This window comes from Copidosoma floridanum, unplaced genomic scaffold (genome assembly GCF_036245765.1).
Source record: "Copidosoma floridanum isolate Cflo_tuat_1 unplaced genomic scaffold, Cflo_Japanese_pri ptg000014l, whole genome shotgun sequence".
NCBI classification, from domain to species: domain Eukaryota; kingdom Metazoa; phylum Arthropoda; class Insecta; order Hymenoptera; family Encyrtidae; genus Copidosoma; species Copidosoma floridanum.
The window spans coordinates 8,139,903-8,158,108 of record NW_028321891.1 but is presented as its reverse complement, the minus strand read 5'-3'; the positions used below and the strand labels follow the sequence as shown (position 1 = coordinate 8,158,108).

At 38.5% G+C, this 18,206-nt stretch overlaps 1 protein-coding gene across 2 annotated transcripts in view; it reads right to left on the bottom strand.

Moving 5' to 3' along the window:
• LOC106637141 (uncharacterized) overlaps nt 1-18,206 on the bottom strand; it is a 43,910-nt gene that overhangs the window by 18,199 nt on the left and 7,505 nt on the right. The window lies entirely within an intron of this gene.

Sequence of the window (18,206 nt, the reverse complement as noted above, 5' to 3'; positions counted from 1 at the left end):
GTTTGATTTGGTAAAAAAAAAAAAAAAAAAAAAATGAATCTAGATTGAACTTTTCGTAAGCACGTACACTTGTGGTCTTCCAATAGCTCGGGCACGCTTTTTTCGTTCTAATTTTGCAAGCCAACGATTCGCCATACGCCGTTGTCTTTGGTTAACGGAGGTACATGAGGTTTATTATCTCTTGTTTTTTTTTTTTGCTTCGGCTCGTTTGCCTCTCGGGTACGCGCTGGTATTTGAATGAACGCTGAATTTATTATTTTTTCCAAAGGCACGCTTACCGAGGCACACAAAGAAAGTCCGCATTTGTCGAGGAGTTGTGTTTTTTTTTTTTAATCTTTGGGACTTTCTAACGGTCCATGATTTAATTTTGTTCGATTCGAAAGAGCGAAACGGATGGAAACGGCAGATTTTTTTGTTCGAATGACTTGAAATCGCAATGAGATGTACGGGAGATCTCTAAACTTTTGAGCTGTGCAAAAGAGTCGGATGATATGATATTTGATGCTGCTTCGTCCATAGAAACCTTGTGTAATTGCATTGTGTAGGCGTAGGGCCATGAAAACTACTCCATATCCTCTTTTTAACAGTTAAATTTATACTCTGTATCGTTAAAGTAGTGTAAATACGTTTACTGTACTCCTAGTTGTTAATTTACAATTTTGAAACATCGATTTTTGAACAAAGACGCTATTAAGGCATTCAGATCCAGTTATATATTATGTGGTACGTTATAGAGACACATCGAACAAGAGCTAATTTTTAAAGGGCGGTGCAATAAAAGTTGACTTCAAAATTCAATTATATGGCCGCCAAGCAAGGAAGATTTATCATTTTTATATTTTGAGTAATAATTTATAAGTACATGTACGAGCTACAGATCATGAAACTTGAACTTTACAAACAAACTAAAAAATGGCCACCTAAACTAACTGTTTCCACATGCTACACTTTTTTTTTTTTTAACTCTCGTAAACACGTTTAAAAGACGTTAAAAGAGATGCGTCACAACTGATATCTACGTGCCTATACTGCGATAGAGTGTCGTTACTCGCTTGTTACGTCAATTAGATTCGTGCAATACAATTAACAGCAGCTGATAAAACAACGATTTGCCATTATCGCACCTAATGACATTCATATAGTAAGCCAACACAACTATGTAACCTCTGTAACAAAGACCATCGATATACATTCAAACGGTTGCCGTGAAAGTAAAGTATAGGTACTGTACAAACAAGGCGCTACAACCAGTTTGGTTTGGCGAATTTTTCCTTTGCAACGTCCACCTTTTAATCTACACTGTATCTTATTAGCGAGTCCGTGAGAGTTGCCGTTTTTTTTTTTCTTTCGATAAAATTGATGCATGGTTTATTTTATACGACGCTTGTGTTGAGAGAAAAAAAAAAAGAGAGAGAAATCGCTAATCTGTATGAAGCCGATCTTTTCTACTTGTTACCTTGAGCATTCCACGCCCGTGGTCTCCAAAATATGGTATCACTCGAAATCACCCACGTAAACACTCGCACCTTTGTTCAAACGTACAAAATCGAAGCTTTTCCTTAACTGCACCTATAGTCGTTTCAAAGGCGTCACGTTTCACAGTTGTAACAACGATCATCCCACATTGCTTGTTATTGCACAAGAAAGCCAGAGACTTTGAAACGAGACGAGTCACGGCCCTCGCATCAATAGATCAATAGACTGCGGGCACTTATTTTGATGTCAATAACTAAAACATCCAGCGAAAGCACCCTCCCAAAGCTCCACCCGCGAAACTTCGAAATCTCTGTTTGGCTATGATTGTTCCCTCAAACGCTAGACCGCTCGGCAGCACGAGAATCGGCCGACTGACTGAACTATGTGAGGATATACTTAATAAGTAGGTATAACCAACGGAAAAGAGCAGCGCGCACAGCGTGTGTTGCTCGGCTATATCTGTGTAGGTATTATATTATAACACGTAAGCGCGCCGATATATTATCGCGTGTGCGTTTGTTGGATATACGTCCGTAGCAGGAGGGAAAAACCAAGCGTGTGTGAGTGAATACAATAATATATGTATATATATATACATACCATACTGTACATTTTATACCTCGTTGTTTTACACGCGACGCGTACAGGGAGTTTTATGTAGGTGTGGAGGAAAAGTGCATTACGAATGGACGTGGTTGGGTGTAAGTGTGGCTTGACCCTACGTCGAATAATATACCCTCCCCTGCTCGTGGCCCCCTTTTCTCGAGTACACACGTATATGCATACAAACGAGGTGGACTGGCCGCCTTTTTATTTTTTTTGTTTCGATTGATCCCCTGCGTCATACATTACATGTGCACAATGCTCGGCTTTGCATCTACTTAGGTACACGGTATTTGTAAGTACGCAGGAGGTGCTTTTTTCTTTTTCAAAGCTCTTTTTGTACAATTTTTATGCTAAACTAATTAAACGTGTGCGCACGTGAACTCGTAATTAATATTATCTAGCTGGTTTTCGGACTTTTTTTTATTCAATAAAATTGCCGACCAAAGTCCCAACTATGATAAAATCGGGTGGCTTGTGTATAGAATATTTTTTTTTTTTTTTTTTTTTCCTTCAATACATAAATAAGTATAGGTATTCCTGCACGGTTGATTCGCTCGCGAGTTATCTATTCTCGGAATGAAAAGTCTCTTTGTTCCGTTGGTTCGACGAGGCTTTTTTTCGCGTCTAAACCTCGTGGGAGTACTTGATATACATTTTACATGCAAACTACAAATGACGATTTATAAATATTTGATATGTGCACACGAAAAAATGGGTGAAAATTAATCGTTTCTTTTCACACCTGTACAAAAAAAGCGTGCGGGTGAAACAAAAACTAAAGTAATTCAAAAAACATTGACAATCATCGTGAAAAATTGAAATAAATTCGATTCTTCACAACGGTAACCGTCTGCGTGTATTGTAGGCTTGTAAAAATCATTGTCCAGCACACAGGTATTATCAACACGTAGGTATTTCGCACGATACCGTCTTATCGGAAGCAAAACACTCGAAGAAAGGAAATTACACCACTGCCGAATGTGTTCCAAGCATGTAAACTCGTGTAAACCACTAACTGGGCGTTCATCGAAATCGTTGGAACGTTTCTAGTTTCTGAATAAGTATCGCGGTAATTCATTGTACATACGTTACTTTTGTTCTCCATCAAGTACTATCTTATCGTGGAATTAACTGCGCGTGCACAATAGTTGGTACGCAAACACGCCTACACATATTCGTGAATTTGAAAGTCGGGTCGGGTGGAAAAGAAGTTGCCGATCTTTCTAGAACAGCCGTCGATCGCGATGTAGATAAGTAACAAAAAAATGGTAGCGCTATGCACCAATCTAATCGGCAAAAAGACAAAAACCTGATTATATCCCAGATTACGTTTGCCGTCACGTGTTACGTTTGTTTGGGTATTTCATCACGAACGAGTGTGCGTATAAAATGCCATTTTTTTATTGATTTTTTTATTTTATATCATTGAACGAAAAACGCGACATTGACTGTGGATTCCGAAAAAATCACGTACGAAATCATTGAATCGTGTACATATGGTAATGGACACTTACTGCGACGCTGAGAAATCGTCAAGTGAGCGAGCGTCGCGTGTCTTGGTTATTATGCACCAGTGTCGCGTCCTCCCGTCTGTTTTTCCGGGTGTTTTTCCTCCGTTGCTGCTTCGCGTGCGCAAATGAGTGTGTATAAAACGTTTCGAGAAATTCTTCGAAAACGCGTGCCTCTTTTTTTTCCTTATTTTACTCTTTTTGCAGTTTACGTGCGGATGATGTACTGGGAAAATACCGTATGGCTGACAGATCCTCGACTGCAGTCTGCCAGTGTATGTACCCATTCGGTTGATCTTTAAAGTTGCAGGGGTGGCAGTAAGTACTACCATTTCCCTATTCCAAAAGTTTAAGAGCCACATGTACTTCGTGACTATTAAATACGCTCTTTGGAAGATGCAAAAAAAAATCAACAATTCAGGAGACACATTCATAGTTAAATAAATTTTGTTCCTCCCCACGTGGAAAATTAGATGATAAATTATTTATCTGAATCAGCTATTTTTTTTTTTTTTACCTACAACCATCGACATCTAATCAATGAAAAATAAGTAATCCCCCCCCCCCAAAAAAAAACCTTTTAGAATTGGTGAAACGTGACCGAGGCGTATATTAGTTTCTTATTAGAAAATTCCGGGTCTTTTGGTTTTCCATATCCGTGAATGGTAAAAGTCCAGCAGGGGGTGGAAGGCGAGCCTCGTAAATCAGCGCTCACACGCGTGTATATAAAAGCCTCTTTCGACGGAAAGATGAGAGCCTGGCCCGGTGCACACGTAAGCGTGGGTGGTATGGGAAGAGCCGAGACTGGTTCGCTTGTCATCGGCCGGGGATACTCGAAAGCCGAGAAGAGCAAGAGATAATCGACGCGTCGCACTTTTCGTTTCTTTCTTGTGCCTTTTTTTTTTTTTTTTTTTTTTTTTTTCGACGTGGACAGGTAAGAGGAGAACATCGGGTGTATACTGTACAGTGCCATCTGAAGGAGACGAGCTATTTTTTAATGTTTTTATTAATAATGGTAACACTAAAACTTTTTATTTCAGTTCCCACATCGTATGGAAGTTACATTGTTGCTATCGATAGATCAAACTTTATTTTTCGCAAAAGCTCTTGGTAAATGTTTCATTGGGAAATATACATGTTTTTTTTTTTTTTTTTCTTCATACTTCAATTTGAGTGATAAATAAACATTTTTGTTCCTCCTATGAAGATCCAACTAATCACTATCTTGCACACCCACCCACTCAATCGATTGTTAAACAATGAAACCTTTTCTCTGTTGCCTCCAAGACAATAAATTATCATTGTCACGGTACGAGCGACACGTCAGCTTGCAGGTAGAAAAAAAAAAAAAAAAAAAAAAATCTACACATACTCGGTCCCATTCGCTGATGCTCTGTACAAAAAAAAAAATCACCCACTCGCAGCAGCAATTGACTACCATAGCTGCACACCTGTCCATATACAAAACGCACACTTGGATCTCGCGTATCCCGCACTCATGCACGTACAACACTTGTATATGCATTCCGAGAAAAGTCCGCGATAGGTTCCGCGTGTGTACAGCACAGGTAATATCGTGCACGTATAGGTATGGCACAAAATATGCATCATCTCGTGCTGCAGAAAACACGCAAGTATGTACAGCACCGTCGAAGAGACTTTCACTGCACACGATGCGCGGAGTCTGCGGTACACTACCGATCTCAAACGATCATATACATAGCATATAATATGGTATAGACGTGGCAGACCTGTGCTGCAACACATCCCTCTGTTCTGTTGTGTCTTTATTACATATACCTTTGTTCACCTGCATATAATGTATGTATGCACTCGAGTCGTGTCCATCTCTTATATATATATATATATTCGTATACGTTGAGCGCACCTTTAGCTTGATTTACACGAGGTAGTACGTAGTACGTACACGAGCGAACGGAGCTGTTGTTTCATTTAGAGTACACAGCGTTTCCTCGATCGCCGGGCCATTACGAGTAATTGCTTTTAATTTTACCCGCACCGCGAGAAGCCACAGAAGTGTCTTTTCCTTCCCCCTCCCCCCCCCCCCTGCACTAAGACACTCTGTTCCGCTGTACCGAGAAAATCCTTGCGGGTGTTTTTTTTTTTTTTTTTTTTTTTTTTTTTCTGCCTGAGGTGATCTCTCGGTAGGATGTGCGTGGAGTGGTTTTCTCGCTGGCGCGATGTCTTCATTGCTCAGAGGCTTCGGTTGCCGAGGAAGTGACGAAAGCTCGTTTTTTTCCCTCCCGAGTTTGTGGCTTTTTTTTTTTTTTTTTTTTTTTTTCCTCAAACGAAAGGATGTAATGGATTGTGCTAGCACAGGTTCGTTGCTTCGTAACTATTTTTCCGTGGCAATTGAACATGGAGCAATTGCCGATACTCGTTTGGATTTACAGAAATCGGGGTATGGATAAAATAGAAAAAAAAATAGAAAAAGAACAAAAGTATTTATTCCCACGAGAACGGTAATGAGCTCACCGACTCGTTAAATTTTAATTTTTTTTATTTATCTATTATTGAGTTGAGTTAGCTGATAGAGACAATTGCGGGGGTTTTTTTTTTTTCTCAACTCTAATTTGAGCTCAAAGTGTAACACCCATCCGCAGTAATCGGCAAAAGAGATATACCAACATAAAAAATCATCCAACGAAGCACAATGGGACTGAGTCCTTGAAAATTAGAAAAAAGAAGTAAATAAAACAAAAAAACAAAAAGAAAAAACGAAAAACCCTGCTCTCTTTCATAAGCGGTTGTCTCGCGCAAAGATCTCTCACCCCCACGGGGTTGCTGTGCGAACGTGCTCCCGCTTATCCCTCCACCCACCACGAAAGCCTACAGTTTCCAATTGACAAACAGCCGAGGCGTTCGCGAGACTCTTGGATTGCTTGCTTTTGTCGCCGCCTACCTACACGCGCGGTCTCCTTTTCGGATAAAGAGTCGCGCCAGCGAGAGATGTACATACACGGAAGCTCCCACCCCTCTTCGTCGCTTGAATGTTGGCAATGGGTGACCACGGACCCTTTTTTTTTTTTTTTTTTCCTCTCAAGTCGACCGTAGAGTGTCTCGGAAGTGCTGGGGCTTGTTTGCTATGTGTGTTGCTTGCGAGTCGGGCCTATGTGTGCATATACACGTGGTGCAGATTTTACTTTGCTTCTACAGAGTCTGATACGCACGTGTGGGCTGAAATTTTCTTTTTTTTTTTCAAGATGATCCGTGGGGTGATGGAGCTCTGAGTGATGGGTTTAGGAGGTACTTTCATACTTTGGATGTTTGTGCAGATTTATTTGATGCTCGAGAGCAATTGGTATAATGTTCGACGTGCCCATGGGATGAATCACGGTACTCTTGGTTTAAAGATCATATACCTACTCGTGTGGTAGAAATAGGTGATGTATTTTGATTTTCAAATGTACATCTTGTTTTTTTTTCTTTTTTTTTATTATCGCGCATTATTGAAGCAGCTGGTCATTTAGATATGAGTATACATTTATCAGCCGACAACAACGGACAACGTTTTTCATAATTATTAAAAAAAAAAAAAAACAACAATAGTTGTCTTTTGTCATAGTTTGAGCACGTTAAAAATCGGTAATTTGTTAGTTTTCATGACACACGCATATGTGTACATAAAATGGACAACATTTAATTGTAAGATATCTTGTGCAAAGCTCCAAGTCACGCAGGAATTCCCTAAAATATGTAAGAGATCGATTGAGAAAGTGAATAAAATATTGAGACAAAAAGTCTGTAGAAATAAACTATACGTTGGCATCCAGTACTAGATCAGTGTCAAAGTGAGCTGGTACTGGTATACCCACTGTACATCACGTAATCAGCGCCATTCTGACCTCCACCTTCTGTGTGAGCGGTCAATTTATTTCTGACGCATGCCCCGAGCACATCTCTATGATAGAGAGTCACACGGTGACAAGTCTCAATGCTAGTATACGGAATGTACCATGCTTGCAAAAAAAAAAAAGTATAGTTTTTTTCTCTTTGACTTTGACACCATTCCACACACAGATTGACTATTGCATTTGTATACACGTTTGTCTTTTGTTTTTGTACGTGATACTTTTGAAAAGGAGTCGCGTTTACGTATTTTTTTTTTTTTTTTTTTTTTTTTTTTTTGCATTAACTCACCAGCCAAGACAATCGATACAGTCATCGGGGATTTTCGGCGTTGATGAGTATTCATTCATTTTTTTCAGCGTATATGCATTAAATTACCTCGGCAGGTATTTCAGATTTATGTGCTCAACATTACGATGGACAAGGATTGTATGCACTTTTTGAACAAACGATGGTTGCAATAATGATAATAATAGCAGGTAAGTTGCTTGTACCTTTATCATCTGCATTACTTTTCAGTGTTCGTGATTCTGTGAGGTGGAGAGAGCGAGACCTTCGATCGGAGTGCAGTAAAAAAAAAAGGTCGCAGCCTTGCGCGAATTTATAAATAAAATGTGTAGAAGGCAGTGGGTCCTTCTTGCCTTTACTTTGTTTCACTTTTTTTTTTTTTTTTTCTTTTCTTTATTCTTTGCCTGGCCTTCGACGACTTTTTCAACCGCGTTACAAGGGTTCCATAGCTGGGCGGTCGATCGGTTGGCGAGAATCTGTTTTCCTTTTTTTTTTTTTTTTTTTTTTTTTTCATCATTAAAGTGGCGTTAGAGATCGTGAAATGGAGACTTTATCATTTGATCTCAATTGGGTGTACGTTATTGAAATGTGTTTCTCGATGGGAAGGATATTTTGTTTATTGCTCCACTTGTAATAACACTCACAGGTGCTGCACATGAATTGACCACTGAAACTGAGCGAATGTAATGATGTACTGTTTTTTAGCTTTTTCTTTCAACGATTTTGTCTTTCGAAGTAGTTCGAGAAATTTATTTGTTTTAAAATCGATCTCCTTACGCTATAAGTAATGTAGGATCAGAATAGTTGAAAGTAAAATAAAAATCATCATCAAACTTAATTCATTTAAAGGGACTTCTATACTCAAAATCTCGAGCAAAATCTCATCCTTATTTCAGTTGAAATCTCTCATCCCTTAAAATTTATGCCATGTTTCAATGATTCTAAAGATAACTACTTATTTACCAATTGAGATGGAACAATATTATTTTTTCTTCATTATTAGAAATATATTTACATTGATATTAAATTCATCATTTTGATGACTTTGCGAAAAGAAAAAAGCTGACGCTGTCGATAAAAGTAAAAAAATCCCATAAAAACCAAAGCCCCCGTCGAGTCATCACGTAATCACAGCTTGCAACGCGCGATCCTTTTCCTCCACCGATCACCCCATCACTCGCGCCCATATCCCAAACATACGCGTACCCACAATTACCTTAGCACATCGTTACATGTACACAAAAAAAAAACATATAGCCAGCCGGAAAAGCGCATCCACGGAACATCTGGATTTTCACGCCGCCACGGTTTAACGGCCCCGCTACATAAATATACCCACTGCCAACATAACGGACCCGCGCTCGGACCTCACGCAGATACACCGCGGCTTCTCTTTTTTCTCCCTCTAGAAAGTGAATATCCTGCAAGTGAATAGTCTCTCCGCGAATAAGGAAAAGCGTCGAACACATTCGGTATAGCTCGTTCACCTTCCTCTTTTTTGTTTTTTTTTTTTTTTTTTTTGCTATACAGCTCTATGCTTTTTTCCGCGGAATCTTTATTTAGCCCGACCGACGCTACAGCTCCTGATGTGTATACATTTGCGCTCTACTATATATGGGGACACAGCGTGTACAAGCTTGGAGCAATATATATATATACCGAGGGGAGGAGGTCGCGTGGAAAATTAAAATACGGACGCGCGGCTTTTCTGCGTACACCTTGTACGTGTACATGTAGATTACGTATGTATGTATATATGTGCGTCGCAACGCTTTCGTTTCAATTAAACCAACGAAAACGAGGGGAGGGATTTCGTACGGAAAAGCTGATGGCTGGAGTACGTGCCGTATATATATTTTTTCGCTACCCGACGATTTTTGGGACTACCGGACGCGTGTCCGATGAAACGAGAAAGCCAACAGATTGAATTTCGCGCGGTTTGGCGTGCCCATTTGTATATATAAATATACTGCCGAACCCCGAAACAGTGATGTGTATATGATTTGCGTGAACTTTCATTCGGTTGTCTTTGCCAAATGTGACCAGTCGTTCGCGCGAGAGTTAATAATGACACGTATCGCCCTCGGAAAACCCCCTGGTATAAACCCACAAGCACACGTCTCTCCGAAACTCTCGCCTCATAGCCTACGTATTTAACGGCTGACACGGCACTTTGCACATATATTTTCCCGTTTCACGTGCACACCCAAAGCCGTAGCCGTGTAATGTACATGGCACCAGAGCCATATTTGCCGGATGAGAGAGAGGAGGCTGGGTAATAATGAGAATAAACCGGCGTCGGTGATGACGGAGCGGCGTCCCTTATTATTGCGTTATCGCGCCGGGAGAGCGAAAATCTCACGGTTCCCAAGGAGACAAGGTTGCGTCCCTCTAGGTATACATCCTTTTAGCGGCCGCTTCGCTGATTTGTCGGCGAGATAATATTTTTCCTCTCTGGGCGGTCGTTGAAAAATTGTTTCGGGGTTTTCGAGTGAAAGCTGTCTCCTCGGGGCTTTCGCGGAAAATTGTAGCCAAGGGGAAATTGTTTACGTAATTGTGTGTATACTTTCGATTGTTCGCGTTACGAAGGATGGACTTGCTAATGACGCTCCACTTGGGAGGACGGGAGCGATGATTTGTCGCGGCTGAGGATACCCCTTTTTCTTGTTTTATCTTTCGAGATCTCGAGTTTTTATACCTGTTGTGTCTGGTGATCAATGGTATACGAGTAGTGGTTCCACGAAGGAAGTTTGTTTAACTTTTCATGGTGAATCTGTACTTATTAGAAGGTCGATTTGAGGCTAAGACACAGGAAATAGGCTGGCCGTTTCACAAAAAACTAACACGATTTAAAAAAAAAAAAATTTATTTTTCATTTTAATTTTATGTATTTGCCGAAACCATTGAATTTCAGCACTTCTCAATAACGTCGTTTGATAATGAGGTATGCTAAACATTTTTCAGAGACAGTTTTAATAAAATTCAATCGAGTGAATCCCCCTCGTTGAAATAAGTCACATCTCACGAAATTTTTTTTTTTTTTCTTAAGTCATCTTACAACTTGCATCACTACATCGTATTTTGATTTAGGCTCCTGCTTATGCACATCTTAAAAAACTGCTACAAGTCACGTTAATTCATCAATTCCTTTTTTTTCTCTTTCTCTCTCTATGTATCACCATTATTAATAAAGACTGCAAAATAAGCAACTTACGAATCCATGAACACATCTCATCCGGAGCGCTAAACGACGTCTTTGTCCTGCACTGTAATACGTGTGAACTACGAATAAGGTAGGTATACAGAGAAAAATCAAGTCACTTACTCGCGTTGCATGAATGAAGTTCTCTTTGACCCATACCAAATACGCGTACAAACAGTCTTTGCATTCACTCCCCTATACGACGTTATTATGTTGCACTCGTACACATACATTCGTATATGCGTGTGCATTGCGAAAAGGACAAATAGTATTACACGTATGCGAGCACTATGTACTCGAAAGTCAAGGACAAGGGAGTAGTCAGAGCGCGGTAATTAGGTATCTTTTTACACCCATCATATACCACGCTGGAGTCTTTTTTGCAAGGTATATATGTATAAATGTACACGCATCATCGCGTACACGTAAGCCGTGTGCGTTGCAGAAAGAAAAGAGATACTTAATAAACGGAGCCCTCGGCGTTTGTCTTTGTGGATTCGCTAATGACGCATTCCAAAGGACGCGCGTGTACGTACCCATACACATAATCATACGGTCCAATTGTATAGATATAAGCGCGGCGGACGGGGTGAGGCTGGTGTACTGCATCAGTGTAGAGAAAAATGAGACGCTGGAGGCTCGTTTAATGAGGCGTGTTATGACGATTTATTTTAAGAATCTGTACTACCTATACATGAAGTTATACCTACGTGCGGTTACACTGCGCCGACTCTCGATTAAAAATGGAAAGAACATCGGTGTGTCTTTACTGCTCCCCGTCGGTGGTTCATGTGCCTTTATGATGAAAGTTATGCCATATAATCGGATACGGAACATGATATCTTAGAGAGGCTTTATTGTATATTTCACCTTGTACGTAATGTATACATATGCACTGCGCTAAAATCTAATTTCGGAGCTTATATACGTACACCCATACCATTAAGTTGACAGAGGATACCTATAAGTGAATGCACGTGGGAGAAGATACATTTATACGTTTACGAGAACTGAGTTGAGAGGTGACTTTTGTTGAAAAAAAAAAAAAAAGAAAAAAAAAAAAAGAGCAAGATCGGTACGTTTTGCTCAATCTACGTGTTTTTGCTGCTCGTGACTTTCCCTCAAGGATTTACAGTTATACCTACTGCTAAAAAGACTTTGGAATCCTTGCGGAAAAGTCCTGAAATCTCACTAGAGTGAACTTCCATTTTCACTTTGGTTGAAAAAAAAAAGAAAAAAAAAGAAAAAAAAAGAATCAAATTCCCATCGTATTATCGCACCCGAGACCTCTAATTAAATGTTTTAGTTAAGGTGTACCTGCACACTTACCGCACGCAGAGGTACCTCCAGTACGATAAACAACAACAATATGTAATCCACCGCGCGTATATTATTGCGCACGTAAACACATAAATCATAAAACTCGTGCGTTGCATGATACGCGCACATCAAAAAACTACACCCTCACACACCTCGATGAAGAAGAGATAATATAATTGAGACTCGGGAGGGGGATGGATTTAATAATTGTTTTTTGTTTTTTTTTCCCCCTTCCATAGCTCTGGAGCGTTTGGTCATACACATATATACTATATGCGTGTGCGTCTAAATAATTATACATCCACTGCCATTTGAAGGCCGAGGACACGGACGATTATCCGGAGGACGCGTCAAAGGCAAATTACAAGTCGGACAATTGTATATACCTCCTCTATACCCTCCCTTCTTTCATTCATCCATTTTCTTTTATCTCGACTGATGCAACAACGGCTCAATGTAGGACAATTGCACAGCCCTTATCCACCTTTTGATGCGTTTGTACGTATATTAATGGAGACTTTGACGGTGAGTATTGCTTGTGTGACAAACCCAGTAAACTTGGCGTGTCGCTGAGAAAAAAAAAAAAAAAAAAAAAGCATCTCGAGACCGAGCCGCAAGAACATATTACAGTACAATGCTTGTATGTGCAAGCACACGAAGGGAGAGAAGCGGCTTTGTGATGCGAAAAAAAGAAAGGAAAAAAAGCACCGGACGCTATATTATACCGCGTACACATGTAGTGCGTGTACACAACCTACAAGGGCAGACTCTAATTAGCAACGCAAGACTGGGTGTAATTTAGTGCCCATCTATATACAGGTATGTATACGTATTTCACGCGTATGCATGCAATCCAAGTTTTAAGGGAGCTTTTGCTTCGCACTTGCCCGCGTTCTGGACAAAAATTTACAAGAGCTTAGTACGTGGAGAGTCAAAACGTGCCGGCTCGTTCGCGCACGCCTCGCACAATGAATCTCCACGACCGGTATAGGAGGATAGATATCATGGGTATACGGCTGTTGTACACGTATATGGGGCTTTTACGTGGTTCCTTGGGTGCTTCGCCACTGCAGTTTATGAGGCCTATTGGTGACCATACCCTCACGGCCGATGGGTAGGATATTTTACGATTCGTGTAGCTAGCAAGATCAAAGGTGAAAAAAAAAAAAAAAAAATGAATGGACGGTGGATTGAGCTAGAAAATTGAGAGATTCGAGTCGATTGATCATTATAACGGGGTAATTTTTGGCATACTCGGGGAAGCTCATACGTAAACACGTTGATGATAGTTCTCTGACGAATCACACGAGCTTTATGAATAATCTTTTGAAATTCCTGTTTTTGGAGGGAAAAAAAAAAAAAAAAAAACAATTGTCAAATAACAACGCAAGAGGTGTTTATTTAAGGATGCAATAATTTTTTGTTTAATCAATATTTCGCGAATGAAGATCGGAAAGGGGTAAACCTTTGTTGTATAGTACGTTCAGCTCTTTTTATACGATCCAACTCAACAAATAATAAAAAATAACAACAATAATAACGATAATTGAAAAAACACTGTATCATTGTGCTCCATTTTCACGTTACTATGCAAAAGAAATTCGCCAAAGTTCAACAAAAAAAGAAAAAAAAAAAAAAAAAACCCCATTCACTTTCCCCACACTTGCAGAGTATTGTACGTACTATATACACCGAACCGTAAAAAGGTGTAGTCGCGCGTGTGCTATCAATTATCCGGACCGCACACATCAGCCAAGAGAAGACGTTCGTGTGCACATATCCATGCGTACATATGAAGGTATACTTATGGGTGGCACCGCAAGGGCTTTTAATTGATGTGATCTGCTACGTGCCCGAGAGCATCACCGATCCATTGTATATTACATGTATGTGCATGTGTAATGAAAAGGGGCGAAGTGGGCGTTTGTGATGCGCAATTGTGTTTTAAGAATACGCGAGATCTCGTTATTTAGGGGGACTAATACGATACGTATGGGGAAACGAGGATGCTCCGCCAAGGAGGACGTTGAACTTGCTCCGTGTACGTACAAGTGTGCATTACCGAACAACCTGCCGCGCTGAGGGATATATATCCGCACGAGCGAGTCCTTGCGGGAACGCGGTACTTGCTGTGTCGGCGCTTGCACGCGTGGAAATTCAACCTCGAGATTTTATATTTTCTCCTTCGGCAGCTCGCAAGGGATGGGTGTGATTTTTTTGTTGAGTTGAAAAAAAGCGTCTTTTTTACAACTTTGATGCGACCGTTTTTCGATACGTTTCGATGTTTTGAAAACAATGCTTTTTTTTCGCGTTTTTTTTAAACGTTGACTCCTATCGGGTATACGACGTTAAAGGTGGAGCTTAGTGGTGTGCAATGGTTAACTTAAGCAATCGAATCAGCGAACTTGGTCGGGATAACTGATAAGTATAAATTATTATTAATTAATCTTAAAATCGGTACTGATTGCATCTTAAGTATATGTTTACTGGAGTGTCATATATTACGTTTATTAACATTTCAAGCAAAATGATGTAATTATTACCATTTAATAGTAAAAATAAATTTCATTAGTAATTCTACATGAATTGTGTTCTTTCAAAGATCTTTTTTTTTTTTTTTTTTTTTTTTTTTTTCTTTCTTTTCTATTACCCCAATAGTTATTCGAAAAAGCACATACACATGGTTAAAAGATGATGTACAGCATTTACTGATGCAGAAATGTGATTAATTTTACAGCCAAACGAAAAAAAGAGAAGAAGAACAAACATAACTGACGTATTTATTAACCCATATTTCACCTGGGATATTCTAATTGGACGCGTTTTCAAGTACAATATTCGTACGAGCGCACTTGTAAACCTTTTTCTTTTTTTTTTCATACAACTTATATGATTTATCACTGTACGGGGATCATATATATATATAAATACGGACGTGCACTCCAATTAGTTAATTTCAATTTGTGCTCGTTTTTAGGTGTCAAGTGCTCGATCCAATGATTTCCCAGTCAGGAATGAAAAGAGGGAAAATCGTGCAGCCGGTATGTAGGATAAAAAGTATCGGCATCCTAGATCTGAATGCCACTGAAAATGGACATAAAAAATGATTAATTAGAATAAATCGCATCCGCCTCTCGCTAGACGTGTTGCTCGAAATTTCTTGCAGTGTTGTACACACATATATATAGGTAAGCATGGGCTTTTCTAGTTTCGTGAAAGTTTCGATTTCAAGTAAAACATTGGCAATGTAACGTGATAAAACGGAGAAAGCCATCATCGTCCAGCTTCATTTGTACTTCGAAGCTAATTGTTAGATTTTTTTTTTTTTTCATGTCTAACCGAGCAGATCGTGATCCTTATATTGTTACGTTGCGAGTGGCGTTTTCTCCGAGCGCTTTTTCAATAAAATATGCACCAACATTTCTAGAGATATTTTATATCGCGAAAAGCATTCTTATCAGGGAATTTTGCTTCTGTAACCCGTTTCGATGGTAGTAAAATTTTACGACCAATATTTATAAAGATAAAATCTGCACTAAGTTGGAACTACATAATGTTTCAGTGTAATAATGCAACTTTCGAAAAAATAAAACTTTTAACTCGTTTTATCTTTTAAGTCAAATAATTATGTTAAGAAGTAATAAAAAAAAGTTGTTTTTTCCATTATTATACTTAGTTGACTTCTATGATAACTTTCTGGAAGTTAATGATGTAGACTTTGAATAAATTCATCCTTTGACTTAGTTGTACGTGTTGAACGACTAAACGTCGTGTATCTTGAAAAAATGTAAAACCTCACAATATTTGGGTTATTGGTCTGTTAGTCAAATAAGTAAATAAACAAAAAATGGTTTTTATGTGATAAAAATGAATAAGAATAATAAAAAAAATAATTAAAAACAGTAACATACTTTGTACTCATCCAATAGGATTAAGTAGTTACAGGCATCTCTTAAAACTCTGACATTTTGTATTTTAATAATATTTTGTAAATATTTAAAAAATAAAAGTATATTTCTCTTTCTGATTTGTGAAATGTGAAATTTTTTTTATGTACAACAATCTTTATGACACAAAACATGAAAAAAGCCATTGTTATTGTAAGTTATGTAAAAAAAAAAAAAAAAAAAAAAAAACGAATTTCCATGAATCTTTTAAAACCTCTTATTTTGTGGTTTTTGTATAATTTTTTTTTAATCAAATGTCAAAATTGTGTACTTTTCTGAACTATAAGTTGACTGTTCACAATACTCGCAAGTTCTACAGACTTTAGGCTAAAAAACAGTGTTTCATCATTCATTGTAAAACATGAGGCTGTTCTATAAAAAAAAAGGAAGCAATGTATGAGCTTAACATTAATTTAATATGGCATCTCATTGTTTGCTCTTGTAAATTTATAAGGCACTGCTGCAAAGCAGTTGTGTCCAGAAACGCAATAGCAATACATGCTTCCCCATCGTACAACATAATTATGAAAAAAAAAAAAAAAAAAAAAAAAAAAAAAAACTAGAACATGTATGAAGGGGAATGAAAAAAGTTATGGGCAGCACGTATAAACATTACAGTAGCAGAAACGGCAGGGGGCAAACGCAGCAGCAACAACAGGAACAACACGGCTCCGCTGACCTATTTAATCCACGCAAGAATCGGTTGCAAGTAAGTGTATGTATAACCCGCGCCCATATATAAGAGCGCGAATCTGTAACGACGAACGGTATATACCTACTTACACCTGCCGGTCTGCCGCATTATATGCGTGCGCGGTCGGTCGGCCGGTCACATATCAGTCACCCGCGAAAAAGCACAAGTTGGTATGAACACACGAGAGCGTTACATACTGGATTTCTTTCACTAGTTGGCCCAATGTTTTCTTTATTGGGGATTTTATTTTTGTTTTTACTTTTAAGCATGTAACAGTAAACATTTTATTGAAGGGCGATGCCGAGCCCACTTGCTGATGTAATTTAATTTTTATTTTATTGGTTACAAGTGATTGGATTCCCGATTTGATTGTCATGGGATTGTTAACAATTGGCTTCATGATTTTAAATGTCATTTGATCCCCACTTCTAATTGTACTGATTTAAGTAATTGGCTATAATTCGTCAGTTACTGTAAAAATAAAAATACTCTAGTGAATAAATTAATCAATGCATGAATAAATAAATACACAAAAAGATTAATTAATCAACGAGGAAAATTTTTTGAGTTTTACAAAAATCAATATACTAATAAAAACATCAAATAACATGAAAAAAAAACTAAATAAAATAATGATTCAATTTTAATGTAATAAGTTAATACGAGTTAATACGCAATAAAAATTAATTAATGACCAAATAAACAAGCAGTTAAGGAAGAAAATAAGCAAATAAATGTAGAACAGTCGATAAATCTTACATGAAAAATCTACGATCTATCGAGAAGTAAAACGGGTGTATGTGTATACTCACATACACACGCACATACCGCATTGCACGCCGAGGGTAACATTTTACACAATATGTCGTAACGAAAGTGATTTACGCGTATTTACGAACGAGTTATCGCACCGACAACTTAATTTCGTAAAAATTATTGTTGCTGATATCACGGACTTGAGCGTCCGAAACATAGGCACTCACTTATAAATTCTCTACCTATGGAGTTAATAATGTTCATCTTTACTGATTAATGTTTATCCTCAATTTTTTTTTCACTTGTACACTCCGTCATTGCATGTGGTGCCGTAATTTTATTTTTTAATTAATTTGCCAGAATTTCTTGTCCATCAACGAGTGCATAGGAGAAACAAGGATTATGCGGTTTACTTGTGTATATGTGTAGACACGAAATCCGGTATCAGATAGCGTTGAAATATATTTTCCCATTCATTTTACGTAACAAAGTTACTCGTCTCCACGATGGAATGTTTTTCCCGCGCAGCCGACAAAGGT